The sequence below is a fragment of the Schistocerca nitens genome, chromosome 9, assembly GCF_023898315.1.
Source record: "Schistocerca nitens isolate TAMUIC-IGC-003100 chromosome 9, iqSchNite1.1, whole genome shotgun sequence".
NCBI lineage: Eukaryota > Metazoa > Arthropoda > Insecta > Orthoptera > Acrididae > Schistocerca > Schistocerca nitens.
In genome coordinates this window covers 304,902,676-304,917,255 of record NC_064622.1, presented here as the reverse complement: position 1 = coordinate 304,917,255, position 14,580 = coordinate 304,902,676, and positions in this window count along the sequence as shown.

Genomic DNA, 14,580 nt, shown 5'->3' with positions numbered 1-14,580 from the left:
AGTATAACTCACGTATAATATGCTGAAATTTCAATGAACAATCTCTAAAATAAATTTGCAAATATAAACTGATTTCTTTCTTTTTATTTAAATTCTCCTTTTATATAGATATATTACCGGTTGTTGTATGACTGTAAAAAGATCATAATCAATGATAGTCTGATTGGTAATGTGGTAAACCTAGACTAGTTACCCAGTCGTGAAACAGTGGCCCAGTAAACGCACGGTTAACCTCTCCCCAGACAGCTCAACGGCTTGTAACCCGCTTTCATGGTCTAATTAGCACCCGATTTCAGCATACCAAATTCAAGTCACAACCTTACCCAATTCAGCAAAGCAAATTACAGTTACAATCTTTCAACTGGACTAGCAAGTTATTTTCATCATTTGAACTTTTCTTTTATGGAAATGGTGTGGAACGAGTCAGTTTACAGGATATGTATATGTGATCAGTGTTAAGGTTAATGAACACATTATGTTTTGGCCCCGTTAATGCCACTATATTTAAAAACCATATTTTCTTCAAAAAGTAGAAATTCGTCAATGGAGTATAAGGAGCTGTTAACGAGAAATGATTTCACGTTAGATTTAAAATTTGCTTTGCTACCTGTCAGACATTTAATGATATCTGTTGCTGCAAACTGAACTCCATTCTAAGCACCTGACAGCTTTAATAATGAGTTGTAAAGGGCACTTCTCATCTCTTGAGTGGTGGGTATGGTCACCACCGTTCTTCTCACATTGTGATTGATTATTTATGACGAATATCTCTGGCGAAAATATATATTTTGATTGAGAAGTTAAAAGGCTCGTCTCCTTTAAGAGGTACATTTCTAACAAACTCTGGTGAACACTACATATTATTCTTACTCCTCGTTATTGAATCAATACTGTCCATCTAGCAGATGAGTTATGCCAGAAATCTGTTCCATAGAAAATTACTTCCTGAAAGCATGCAACATATGTCGGGAGGCTGATTATCCCAGAAAACTATTCCATAAAATGTGACTGAGTGGAAGTATGCAAAATATGTCAGGAGGCTGATTCGTTTGTTTCCAAGACTAGGAATTAAGCGAAGCGCAAAACTAGCTGAGCTTAACTGTTTGAGAATCCTATGAGTTAGCTTCTAACAGTTGAAATTTTCATCAGCATATACACCCAAAAATTTGGAACAGTCTACCCTATTTACTGACTCCTCTTCATGTGCAACATCAACTGTTGTTGGTACGCCTATTATTGGTACAACTGTCTCATGTACAGAACTGAATATAGTGTCTCCTCGAAATTTAGGGAGAATCCATTTTCAGAGAATCGCTGAATAATTCTTTCTAAGACATCATTAACTATCTCCTCTGTTGGTTTCTCGCTAGTAGGACTTACTATAACACTAGTACCCTACGCTAAAAGGTCTATTTCTGCTTGTTGAATTTTAACTGGAGGGCCATTGAGGTATATAAAGAATAGGAGTGGAACCAAAATTGAATCTTGTTGGACTCCCTTTGTGACATCTCCCTGGTGAGAAACCGTAGTGTTATTAGTGAACTCGCGCTTTCAACTAACAAACGCGAAATAAGTTACTTTTTATGAAGTACTGTCTCTTTATACCATCATCTTAAAAATCCTCCTTCATCCTCAGGTTCACGTCTTGTAAAATCACAAATAGGAACCTCTGTGTGGCACATCCGCTTTGCAACGTGCTCATTCCGGCATCATCGAACACTCCCTTCCCACGACTTCACAACTAGTAATGAACAAGGCTGCAACTTCACTCGTCTGTTACCTATTACCTCGCTTGCGCTTTTCTTAAAAATACAGCTTCTGGAGACCAGAGACATTGTGTCACTGTTAAGCATGCAAAGATACCTGAAGTGACAATACTCCGAATAGAAAAATAATTTCCATTATATTCGCATTCAAAGGTGCATCATCCGGTAATATACCAAACTAGCTGTGACTACCTATTTCATTTAATGCATAAACCTTTCTAGTTTGCCAAGCTATAGGCGAAAGAATGATGCCCTCTTCGGTAAGAAACTGTCTCTGTAAACAACTAATTTAGGTTAGGGAAACTATAGTAATCTAAGTAACTACAGGAATCTAAGTAAGGCTGGACAAAAAATTAGTTTCTGTCCTCCCTATAATGCTTTTTTTGTTTCTCGAAAAAGAAAGAAAAAAAAATGTAGCTTCACTCTCTTAGAGTTCAAATACGTTCAACCTTTATCAATATAAATACGAAGGGCGCTTAGCAAGTAAGATTAGATTAGATTAGATTAGATTAATACTAGTTCCATGGATCATGAATACGATATTTCGTAATGATGTGGAACGAGTCAAATTTTCCAATACATGACATAATTAGGTTAATTTAACAGCATACTTAAGTTAATATAACAACTTTATTTTTTGTGTTTTTTTGTTTTTCTTTATTTTTTATTATTATTTTTTCTAATATATATATTTTTTTCTTAATTTATATCTAAAAATTCCTCTATGGAGTAGAAGTAGTTGTCATTCAGAAATTCTTTTAATTTCTTCTTAAATACTTGTTGGTTATCTGTCAGACTTTTGATACTATTTGGTAAGTGACCAAAGACTTTAGTGACAGTATAATTCACCCCTTTTTGTGCCAAAGTTAAATTTAATCTTGAATAGTGAAGATCATCCTTTCTGCTAGTATTGTAGTTATGCACACTGCTATTACTTTTGAATTGCGTTTGGTTGTTAATAACAAATTTCATAAGAGAGTATATATACTGAGAAGCTACTGTGAATATCCCTAGATCCTTAAATAAATGTCTGCAGGATGATCTTGGGTGGACTCCAGCTATTATTCTGATTACACGCTTTTGTGCAATAAATACTTTATTCCTCAGTGATGAATTACCCCAAAATATGATGCCATATGAAAGCAATGAGTGAAAATAGGCGTAGTAAGCTAATTTACTAAGATGTTTATCACCAAAATTTGCAATGATCCTTATTGCATAAGTAGCTGAACTCAAACGTTTCAGCAGATCATCAATGTGTTTCTTCCAATTTAATCTCTCATCAATGGACACACCTAAAAATTTGGAATATTCTACCTTAGCTATATGCTTCTGATTAAGGTCTATATTTATTAATGGCGTCATACCATTCACTGTACGGAACTGTATGTACTGTGTCTTATCAAAATTCAGTGAGAGTCCGTTTACAAGGAACCATTTAGTAATTTTCTGAAAGACAGTATTGACAATTTCATCAGTTAATTCTTGTTTGTCAGGTGTGATTACTATACTTGTATCAACAGCAAAGAGAACTAACTTTGCCTCTTCATGAATATAGAATGGCAAGTCATTAATATATAATAAGAACAACAAAGGACCCAAGACTGACCCTTGTGGAACACCATTATTGATAGTTCCCCAGTTTGAGGAATGTGCTGATCTTTGCATGTTATGAGAACTACATATTTCAACTTTCTGCACTCTTCCAGTTAGGTACGAATTAAACCATTTGTGCACTGTCCCACTCATGCCACAATACTTGAGCTTGTCTAGCAGAATTTCATGATTTAAACAATCAAAAGCCTTTGAGAGATCACAAAAAATCCCAATGGGTGGTGTTCGGTTATTCAGATCATTCAAAATTTGACTGGTGAAAGCATATATGGTATTTTCTGTTGAAAATCCTTTCTGGAAACCAAACTGACATTTTGTTAGTACTTCATTTTTACAGATATGTGAAGCTACTCTTGAATACATTACTTTCTCAAAAATTTTGGATAAAGCTGTTAGAAGGGAGATTGGACGGTAATTGTTGACATCAGATCTATCCCCCTTTTTATGCAAAGGTGTAACAATAGCATATTTCAGTCTATCAGGGAAAATGCCCTGTTCCAGAGAGCTATTACACAGGTGGCTGAGAATCTTACTTATCTGTTGAGAACAAGCTTTTAGTATTTTGCTGGAAATGCCATCAATTCCATGTGAGTTTTTGCTTTTAAGCAAGTTTATTATTTTCCTAATTTCAGAGGGAGAAGTGGGTGAGATTTCAATTGTATCAAATTGCATAGGTATGGCCACTTCCATTAACAGCCTAGCATCTTATAATGAACACCTGGATCCTACTATATCCACAACATTTAGAAAATGATTATTAAAAATATTTTCAACTTCTGACTTTTTGTTCGTAAAGTTTTCATTCAATTTGATGGTAATACTGTCTTCCTCTGCTCTTGGTTGACCTGTTTCTCTTTTAATAATATTCCAAATTGTTTTAATTTTATCATCAGAGTTGCTGGTTTCAGACATGATACACATACTCCTGGATTTTTTAATAACTTTTCTTAATATAACACAGTAGTTTTTATAATTTTTGATAGTTTCTGGGTCACTACTCTTTCTTGCTGTCAGATACATTTCCCTTTTCCGGTTACAAGATATTTTTATACCCTTAGTAAGCCATGGTTTGTTACAAGGTTTCTTACGAGTATATTTAACTATTTTCTTGGGGAAGCAGTTTTCAAATGCATTTACAAAAATGTCATGAAATAAATTATATTTTAAATTGGCATCAGGTTCACGGTACACCTCATCCCAGTCTAACTGCTGTAGGCTTTCCCTGAAATTTGCAATTGTTAAATCGTTGACTGAACGTACTACTTTGGAGGACTGTTTAGTATTGCTGAATGGAGCTATGTCATATATTGTAACTAGCTGTGCACCATGATCAGAAAGACCATTCTCAACAGGCTGAGCATTTATCTGGTTAAACTTATCTTGGTCTATAAAGAAGTTATCTACCAGTGAGCTGCTATCCTTTACCACCCGAGTAGGAAAATCAATAACGGGTGTCAAATTGAAAGAACCGAGTAATACTTCAAGGTCATTTTTCCTATTACCCTCTTTCAGAGAATCTACATTGAAGTCCCCACAAATAATAAATGCAACAAAATGGCTCTGAGCACTATGGGACTTAACCTCTGAGGTCATCAGTCCCCTAGAACTTAGAACTACTTAAACGTAACTAACCTACGGACATCAAACACAACTATGCCCGAGGCAGGACTCGAACCTGCGACCGTAGCGGTCGCACGGTTCCAGACTGTAGCGCCTAGAACCGCTTGGCCACCCATGCCAGCGTAATGCAACATATTTTCTTTCTCGGCCAATTTCGGTTCAAAACAAATTGGACATCATGAAATATTTCCACTTCAGGCCTTATAGTTTCACGAAGTTCCGATATCTTACAGCACTATATGCAGCCTTCAAAACGGCCTCTGTAACGGGGGTCGGTTCCAATCAGAGAGCTCTCATTCAGTTTCTTTTGGCTGGAAACCTGAGCACTGCAGATATTCATAGGCAGGTGAAGAGTGGGTTCGGAGGCCTGGTAGTGAACTAAAGCACGGTAACTAGTTGGGACAGGCGATTACCATCATTGCAAGAAGGTCGCCCAAACCTGTCCGATCTGCCGCGTGCCGGCGGGCTGCTCATAGTTGTGACGCCTGCAGTGTTGGAACGTGCGAACACTCTCATTGAGGTGGTCGGTAGAGCATAATCAAACGCCATGCTGCATGACTGCGCGTTTCTGCTGGTACTGCTGGCACAATTGGTCCATTAGTTCGGTTACTCAAAGAGAAGAGACCATAAAGAGCTGTAAAGGACTAACTGTGCGGAGTTGCTTGCGCTTTACAAGGCTGATCGTGGAAACTTTTTCTCTTTTTGTTGTACGTCGTCAAAGGTGAAAGAACATGAATTCATCATTCCGAACCGGAAACAAAACGGCAGTCCACGGAACGGCTCCGAGGCACCTCCTCACCGAAGAAATAGTTCACACCCTCAGCCGGCGAAGTCATGACGAAATTCTTATAGGTCTTTAAAGGAGTTATTCAGTTATATGTCCTCCCTCATGTTGTAACGATCAGCTCGGAAGTGTATTGTGCGAACATCAAGAAATCGAACGAGCGACTCTAGCGTGTTCGTCGCCCCAAGAATGGAAAGGAGCTTCTGTTTCTCCACGACAACACAAGGCCTCACATATCTGCCCACTTTAGAGGAGTTCACAAATCCTCAGTGGACTGTTCTTCCTTATACACTTACAGCCAGGATCTCGCTTCTCCCGAGTACCATCTCCTTGGCCCACTGAAGGATGCACTCTGTGTAAAGCAGTACGTGGATCATGGGGAGGTTATTGACGCAGCAAGATGTTGGCTCCGACGTCGACCAGTGGAGTGGTACCATGCCGGTATACAGGCCCTCCCAGTGAGGGGGTGGAAAGCCGTCGCATTGAGCAGAGAATTTAAAAAATAAGGTTTTGTAGGCAAAGGAGTGGGGAATAATACGGCGCATTGGAATCCTGAAGCGTATGTGATGCGTTACTTACTGAACGCTGCCAATTAAAATGTTCGGACCAGAAAGGATAGAAAATTAAACGTTACATTTTGTGTGTACAAATTATAGTACCCAGAATTCATGATTAAATTTATAGGTGATTTTAGGATAAACGTTATGCTAAACGTAGCACACCAAACTGCGACATCTGGCTGTAACAATGGCACTAACCTTCTAGGCAAACACCAAACTGAACTTAAATGAGAGACGCGGATACGGTATGTTATTCCATTCTGTTTCAACCTGATGCTAAACCTCATCAATAATAGAGGCTGGCGAACTGTGGCGTAACAGTCTACCAGCGACCCATTACCAATTGTTTCGATGTCTGGGAGATTTGACGAAACTGCAGCTCTAACACCATCTGTATCGAGGTAGGTAACGGCACTGATACTTCAGTCATCTGTCACAGCAACGAGAGTAATGGGCAGGCAACAGAGGCACACACTCTCCATCGGGAAAAATTAGTACAGCACGTGATGCATGCAGTCTTGCGTTATCTTGCAAAAAGACAATTTCACGTGGACCTCGAATATAGGACATAGCCAACAGCCTTAACACGCCATGTATCTTACTCCTGCTGTCCAAACTACCGGCTATGGGAAGCCCAAGTGATGACGTTTTGTACCAAATAGCACTACACACCAAATAACTGGGTACTGTGCTTTAACTAAATTCTGTCCTCATTTTATGATATTCGGTGCAATCTGGCAACTGTTGTTCTTTTCGGATTCACCGGAAACTGGGTAGGTCCATCGTCGTGCTGTATGCAGGTGGAAAATCCGTCTGAAAAGGTGACGTGGTGCCAACCCTTGGTCCAGCGTTTTCGTTGGGTACAAAGCTGTAGAAGCGTTTCCCTCTGCAACCGCGCCGATGGAAGCTACAATAATAATCTTGCTTCTTGTCCGTGATACTTCAGACGTCGTAACACTTTCTAAGTGGATGCTAAACTTGTCGGTTCCTGAACCAAGGTACACGATGTGGCTTTATGTTATGGCCCAGCCAATAAAGCCCTCTCTGGCGCTAGTCGCTTTAGTCCTATAGATCCTGCCTGCGTTTGAATATGGTCATCCTGAACCTATTGACTTCATATTCACATGCCAGACTTCGGACCAAACAACGTCCTGGTCAATTTTTGTGATGATTCCTTACCAAAGTGTCAATCCGTGATTCTGGGAGTGTATCACTTCCACCATTCATTCATGTCTCACAATGAGCTATTTCATGTATAATGCCACCTTCTACGAACAGCTACAAGGTGTCGTCGGGGCTAGTCCCCTTAGTCCAGTGTTGAACAACCTTTTCATGGAATATTTCGGAGCGCAGGCGCTAGACTTGGCATATCGTAAGCGTAAGTCGACGATATCTTCGTTGTGTGGAGCAATGGTGAGAAACAGCTCGGTGACTACGTAAGACACCTAAGCAGTCTCCTCGCAAACATAAAATTCACCATTGAGGTAGACAAGGACCAACAAGTGCCATTTCTAAACGTGCTGTTCACAAAGGGCGGTAAATGCCCGCCTGGCTAGCAGCCTGGTCTAACGCGCTCCTTCCCGACCAAAATGGTACTGAAACAGAGGATGACAGGCTAAAGGCCGAAATACTAAATGTCTTTTTCCAAAGCTGTTTCACAGAGGAAGACTGCACTGTAATTCCTTCTCTAGATTGTCGCACAGATGACAAAATGGTAGATATCTAAATAGACGACAGAGGGATAGAGAAACAATTAAAATCGCTCAAAAGAGGAAAGGCCGCTGGACCTGGTGGGATACCAATTCTATTTTACACAGAGTACGCGAAGGAACTTGTCCCCCTTCTTGCAGCGGTGTACCGTAGGTCTCTAGAAGAGCGTAGCGTTCCAAAGGATTGGAAAAGGGCACAGGTCATCCCCGTTTTCAAGAAGGGACGTCGAACAGATGTGCAGAACTATAGACCTATATCTCTAACGTCGATCAGTTGTAGAATTTTGGAACACGTGTTATGTTCGAGTATAATGACTTTCCTGGAGACTAGAAATCTACTCTGTAGGAATCAGCATGGGTTTCGAAAAAGACGGTCGTGTGTAACCCAGCTCGCGCTATTCGTCCACGAGACTCAGAGGGCCATAGACACGGGTTCATAGGTAGATGCCGTGTTTCTTGACTTCCGCAAGGCGTTCGATACAGTTCCCCACAGTCGTTTAATGAACAAAGTAAGAGCATATGGACTATCAGACCAATTGTGTGATTGGATTGAGGAGTTCCTAGATAACAGAACGCAGCATGTCATTCTCAATGGAGAGAAGTCTTCCGAAGTAAGAGTGATTTCAGGTGTGCCACAGGGGAGTGTCATGGGACCGTTGCTGTTCACAATATACATAAATGACCTGGTGGATGACATCGGAAGTTCACTGAGGCTTTTTGCAGATGATGCTGTGGTGTATAGAGAGGTTGTAACAAAGGAAAATTGTACTGAAATGCAGGAGGATCTGCAGCGAATTGACGCATGGTACAGGGAATGGCAATTGAATCTCAATGTAGACAAGTGTAATGTGCTGCGAATACATAGAAAGATAGATCCGTTATCATTTAGCTACAAAATAGCAGGTCAGCATCTAGAAGCAGTTAATTCCATAAATTATCTGGGAGTACGCATTAGGAGTGATTTAAAATGGAATGATCATATAAAGTTGATCGTCGGTAAAGCAGATGCCAGACTGAGATTCATTGGAAGAATCCTAAGGAAATGCAATCCGAAAACAAAGGAAGTAGGTTACAGTACGCTTGTTCGCCCACTGGTTGAATACTGCTCAGCTGTGTGGGATCCGTACCAGATAGGGTTGATAGAAGAGATAGAGAAGATCCAACGGAGAGCAGCGCGCTTCGTTACATGATCATTTAGTAATCGCGAAAGCGTTGCGGAGATGAGAGATAAACTCCAGTGGAAGACTCTGCAGGAGAGACGTTCAGTAGCTCGGTACGGGCTTTTGTTAAAGTTTCGAGAACATACCTTCACCGAAGAGTCCAGCAGTATATTGCTCCCTCCTACGTATATCTCGGGAAGAGAGCATGGGGATAAAATCAGAGACATTGGAGCCCACACAGAGGCATACAGACAATCCTTCTTTCCACGAACAATACGAGACTGGAATAGAAGGGAGAACCGATAGAGGTACTCAGGGTACCCTCCGCCACACACCGTCAGGTGGATTGGGGAGTATGGATGTAGATGTAGATGTAGAAACCGCCCGGCGGATTAATGTCTAGGTCCGCTGTGCCGACCAGCCTGTGGATTATCATTAAGGCGGTTTTTCATCTACCTCGGCGAATGCGGACTGGTTCCCCTTATTCCGCCTCTGTTACACTGTGTCGAAAATTGCTGCGTAAACACCATTTACACGTACACGTACACCATAATTACTCTACCACGCAAACATTTGGGGTTACACTCGTCTGGTATGAGACGTTCCCGGGGGGAAGTCCACTGGGGACCGAACCGCACAGTAACCCTCTTTTCTGTGTGGTGTGGCGTGGGGTTGGTTGACTGTTGTGGGGCTGTGAACCATTGAGGGCTACGGCGGGACGAAGCCTCTCCGTCGGTTCTAGGTCACCGCTGTAATACATACATACACGCATACACACATAGAAAGGATGGTAAAAACCTCAAAGATAGAGCGTATCGAAAACCAACACACGCGGAACGATATCTGCACAAATTGCCAAGTCATCAACTGAGCCAGAAAAGAGGCAAGATTAATACACCTGCGAGCAAGATGGATATGTGAGTCACCCCAACCACGATACGCAGCGCCTGGTAAGGTTTCTGAGAAGCATTGGGTACATAAGAAGTGTCGCAGAACCAAACACTCGGTGAAGTGATACATCGGAAAAAGGACTTTCTACGATACATTCCCAGAGCGGCTGACAAAATCAGCCGTATACTGCGCAAACACGACGTAAATATTATTTACGAACGATAAAGAAGATCAAAGAGTGTCTCAGACAGGCAAAGGAGCAAAGGGAACCACCTGCAATGTCCGGATGTACTGCATACCATGTACATGTGGAAACGACTATGTTGGTATGATTGGATGGCTGGTTGATTTGGGGGATGAGACAAAACAGTGATGTCATCGGTCCAATCGGATTAGGAAAGGATGGGAAGGAAGTCGGCCATACGCTTTCGAAGGAACCATCCAGACATTTGCCTCAAGCGATTAAGGAAAACAACGGAAAACCTAAATCGGGATGGCCGCATGCGTCGTCCTCCTGAATGCGAGTCCAGTGTGCTAATAACTGCGCCACCTCAAACGGTGTTGGAGTGACTAGACGATCAACCAACACCAGGATCACCGAACAAAAGCGGCATTGCGGACTTGGGCAGGAGGAGGAATGGCCTGTGGCAGACTACGCGCTGTGTGGGACCAGGCACACGGTCAAATTCACTCACACGGAAGTTCTTGCCGTAGAGAGCTATCACACCTGCTTTCGCAGGGAAGCTATTTTTTTGTCATCAGTCTTCTAACTGGTTTGATGCGACGCTTCATGATTTACTCACCCTCGCTAACATCTCATCTCTAACATCTCAGAGTAGCACTTACAGCGTAAGTCCTCAATTATTTGCTGGATGTATTCCAGTCTCTGTCTTCCTCTACAGTTTTTTCCCTCTAAGCTTCCTCTAGGACTATGGAAACCATTTCCTCATGTCTTAACATACGTAATAGCATACTGTCCCTTCTCCTTATCAGTGTTTTCCACATATTCCTTTCCTCTCCGACTCTGTGTAGAACTTCCTCATTCCTTACCTTATCAGTCCACCTTATTTTCAACATTCTTCTGTAGCACCACTTCTCAAATGCTTAAATTCTCGTGTGTTCCACTTTTCCCCAAGTATATGTTTCACTACCAGACAGTGCTCTGCTATAAGCGTACATTCTTAGAAGTTTCTTCCCTAGTTTAAGGCCTATATTTGCTACTAGTAGACTTGTCTTGACCAGGAATACCATCTTTGTCAGCGTTAATCTCTGAGTGGTCAGCGCGACAGAATGTCAATCCTACAGGCCCGGGTTCGATTCTCGGCTGGGTCGGGCATTTTCTCCGTTGAGGGACTGGGTGTTGTGTTGTCCTTATACCCGACGGGAGGCCCTAGCCACACGGCATTATTATCAGCGCTAATCTGCTTTTGGTTGCCTCCTTGCTCCGTCCATCATTGGTCATTTATCTGCCTATATAGTAGAATCCCTTGACTTCATCTACTTTATGACAATCAGTCATGGTGTTAACTTTCTTGCTGTTCTCATTTCTGCAACTTCTCATTACTTTCGTCTTTCTTCGATTTACTTTCAATCCATGTTTTGTACTCATTGAAGTTCATTCCATTCAGCGTATTACATAATTCTTCTTCCCTTTCACACAGTATAAATGGTTCAAATGGCTCTGAGCACTATGGGACTTAACATCTACGGTCATCAGTCCCCTAGAACTTAGAACTACTTAAACCTAACTAACCTAAGGACATCACACACATCCATGCCCGAGGCAGGATTCGAACCTGCGACCGTAGCGGTCACGCGGTTCCAGACTGAAGCGCCTAGAACCGCACGGCCACACCGGCCTGCCACTCAGTATAGAAATGTCATCAACGAATCGTATCATCAATATCCTTCCACCTTGAATTTTAATTCTGCTCATGAACCTCATCATTGCTTCTTCGATGTCAAGATTGAACACTAGGGGCGAGAGACTGCATCCCTTTTTAACCCAAGCATTTCGTTTTAGGTCGTCCACTCTCATTATTCCGTCTTGGCTCTTGCACATACTGTATACTACCCACCTCTCCCTATAGGTTACCCCTATTTTTCTCAGAATTTGATTATCTTGCCCCATTTTACATTGTTGAACACCTTTTCCAGATCGACAAATCCTATAATGTGTCTTGATTTTTCTTTAGTCTTGCTTCCATTATCAATCCAAACATCATAATTGCCTCTCTGGTGCATTTGTCTTTCCTAATGCCAAACTAATCATCATCTAACATACACTCCTGGAAATTGAAATAAGAACACCGTGAATTCATTGTCCCAGGAAGGGGAAACTTTATTGACACATTCCTGGGGTCAGATACATCACATGATCACACTGACAGAACCACAGGCACATAGACACAGGCAACAGAGCATGCACAATGTCGGCACTAGTACAGTGTATATCCACCTTTCGCAGCAATGCACGCTGCTATTCTCCCATGGAGACGATCGTAGAGATGCTGGATGTAGTCCTGTGGAACGGCTTGCCATGCCATTTCCACCTGGCGCCTCAGGTGGACCAGCGTTCGTGCTGGACGTGCAGACCACGTGAGACGACCCTTCATCCAGTCCCAAACATGCTCAATGGGGGACAGATCCGGAGATCTTGCTGGCCAGGGTAGTTGACTTACACCTTCTAGAGCACGTTGGGTGGCACGGGATACATGCGGACGTGCATTGTCCTGTTGGAACAGCAAGTTCCCTTGCCGGTCTAGGAATGGTAGAACGATGGGTTCGATGACGGTTTGGATGTACCGTGCACTATTCAGTGTCCCCTCGACGATCACCAGTGGTGTACGGCCAGTGTAGGAGATCGCTCCCCACACCATGATGCCGGGTGTTGGCCCTGTGTGCCTCGGTCGTATGCAGTCCTGATTGTGGCGCTCACCTGCACGGCGCCAAACACGCATACGACCATCATTGGCACCAAGGCAGAAGCGACTCTCATCGCTGAAGACGACACGTCTCCATTCGTCCCTCCATTCACGCCTGTCGCGACACCACTGGAGGCGGGCTGCACGATGTTGGGGCGTGAGCGGAAGACGGCCTAACGGTGTGCGGGGCCGTAGCCCAGCTTCATGGAGACGGTTGCGAATGGTCCTCGCCGATACCCCAGGAGCAACAGTGTCCCTAATTTGCTGGGAAGTGGCGGTGCGGTCCCCTACGGCACTGCGTAGGATCCTACGGTCTTGGCGTGCATCCGTGCGTCGCTGCGGTCCGGTCCCAGGTCGACGGGCACGTGCACCTTCCGCCGACCACTGGCGACAACATCGATGTACTGTGGAGACCTCACGCCCCACGTGTTGAGCAATTCGGCGGTACGTCCACCCGGCCTCCCGCATGCCCACTATACGCCCTCGCTCAAAGTCCGTCAACTGCACATACGGTTCACGTCCACGCTGTCGCGGCATGCTACCAGTGTTAAAGACTGCGATGGAGCTCTGTATGCCACGGCAAACTGGCTGACACTGACGGCGGCGGTGCACAAATGCTGCGCAGCTAGCGCCATTCGACGGCCAACACCGCGGTTCCTGGTGTGTCCGCTGTGCCGTGCGTGTGATCATTGCTTGTACAGCCCTCTCGCAGTGTCCGGAGCAAGTATGGTGGGTCTGACACACCGGTGTCAATGTGTTCTTTTTTCCATTTCCAGGAGTGTATTTTCAAAAAATGGTTCAAATGACTCTGAGCACTATGGGACTCAACTGCTGAGGTCATTAGTCCCCTAGAACTTAGAACTAGTTAAACCTAACTAACCTAAGGACATCACAAACATCCATGCCCGAGGCAGGATTCGAACCTGCGACCGTAGCAGTGTATTTTCAGTTTCCTTCTCCATTAGTCTGTATATTATTCTGGTCAGCATCTTGGTTGCAGGAGTTTTTAAGCTGACTGTGCGAAAATTCTAGCAACTGCCAGTTCTTGTAGTCTTCGGAATTGCGTCGATGATATTTTTCCGAAAGTCAGATGGTATGTCACCAGACTCATACAGTCTACATTCCAACTTGAATAGTCGCTTTGTTGCCACTTCCACAATGATTTTAGAAACTCTGATGGTATTTTATCTATCCCTTCTAAGTTATTTGATCTTCAGTCTTCCAAAGATCTTTTAAATTCTGATTCTAATACTGTATCCCATATCTCTTCTAAATCGAATCTTGTTTCTTCTTCTGTCATATCAGACAAATCTTCCCCTTGATATAAGTTTTCAGTGTATTGATTCCACCCATCCGTCTCTCCTCCGCGTTTAACAGTAGAATTCTCGTTACACTCTCAATGTCACCACCTTTGCTTTTAATTTAACCAAGGATTATTTTGACCTTCCTATATGCTGAGTCGGCCCTTCCGACTATCATTTGTTTTCGACTTCTTCACGTTTTTCATGCAGCCATTTCGCCTTAGCTCCCCAGCACTTCCCATTTATTTCAT